Source organism: Chlorocebus sabaeus, chromosome 10 (genome assembly GCF_047675955.1).
Source record: "Chlorocebus sabaeus isolate Y175 chromosome 10, mChlSab1.0.hap1, whole genome shotgun sequence".
Lineage (NCBI taxonomy): Eukaryota > Metazoa > Chordata > Mammalia > Primates > Cercopithecidae > Chlorocebus > Chlorocebus sabaeus.
In genome coordinates this window covers 195,187-196,663 of record NC_132913.1, presented here as the reverse complement: position 1 = coordinate 196,663, position 1,477 = coordinate 195,187, and positions in this window count along the sequence as shown.

Below are 1,477 nucleotides of genomic sequence, written 5' to 3'. Positions count from 1 at the left end.
AGTATGCTGTATTTATAGTCATATGTCTCAGTTCTCTATTTAGCACTGTCCTTGAGTGTCTCCGGGCCAGTGAGCCATCTTTGTAGGGCTGCATCACACACCAGCTTATGGCGGCCGCTCGTGGCCATGCCATTCTCAGCCTTGTCTGCACTCTGCCCTGCCCAGCATGGCCTGTGGCACATATTTGCTTTGTAAAACTTCTTTACTGCACCTATATTTGGAAGGCATTTTCTCTATTAATAATAATGGTGAGATGTACATACACTTTTCTTATTTTTTCTCTCTCTTTTTTTTTTTTTTTTTTTTTTTTTTGAGTCTGTTGCCAGGCTGGAGTGCAGTGGTGTAATCTCAGCTCACTACAACTTTTGCCTCCCGGGTTCAAGCGATTCTCCTGCCTCAGCGTCTCGAGTAGCTGGGACTACAGGTGCGCACTACCTTTCCCAGCTAATTTTTGTATATTTAGTAGAGACAGGGTTTCACCATGTTGGCCAGGATGGTCTTGATCTCTTCACCTCATGATCCGCCCACCTCGGCTTCCCAAAGTGCTTGGGATTACAGGCACAAGTCACTGCGCCTGGCCTTACGTTTTTCATTTGCGTGTGTATCTATTTGCTTATGATTGATGCCCAAAAGTGGATTCCTTGGGTTAAAAGGCAGTGAGAAAGAGAATAGCAGCCCCTGACATGCAGGAACTGGGTCCTGTATTCTGCTAAATATAAACTATGTCATGGAACATAATGTGTCAGGCAAGTCCACCCTGACCATGAGGGATCAAGGCAGGACTAAGCCCCTCCAGACTCACCTCTGAGCACAAATGCACCATCCCTGCCACAGAAGCCCCGATGCCCCGTGCTGGCTGCCTGAGCACTGCGGCTGCCTTGCTGGGCAGCTGTCGCTTGGCTTCCTTCCTCCTGCTTGTAAAGAAAGACTGCTGATCCTGGAGCTAGCCCCACATCCCGACAGCATCCATCCAAGCAGAGCCTGGGTTCCTCAAACCCCCTTGCAGGTCACCCAAGCCCTAATCCTATCGTCGTGTCTTTCTAATGACCTTACTGAGTGGAACGCATGAGGCTCCCCAGGGCATGCGTTCTTCCTTGCTGCAATGAGAAACAAGCCCAGTCTATTAGCCCACAGTGTGTTCTGGTGGTCTCTGATTGAGGGGTAGGGGAAAGCATGATTAAGACATGTTAAGCCAAATTCTTTTTCCAAGAGGTTGCACCAATTTACATTCCCACCTGCAGCTGAATCTGCATCGTCTTCCTTCTAGAATTGTTGAGAAGATCAAATTAAATGAAATGATGTGGTTTGACCAAACAAAGGCCTTTCTCCGTGGGGAGGTTACTCTTCCTCAACAGAGAGCACCTTTCCAGGATCTTACACCTGGAGGGGAGTTAGCCCTAAAGACCAAGGTTGGTGTTCAAATGAGATGGCAAATTTGACATCTCAAACGCCATCGCTCCAAATTCACTCATTCAAT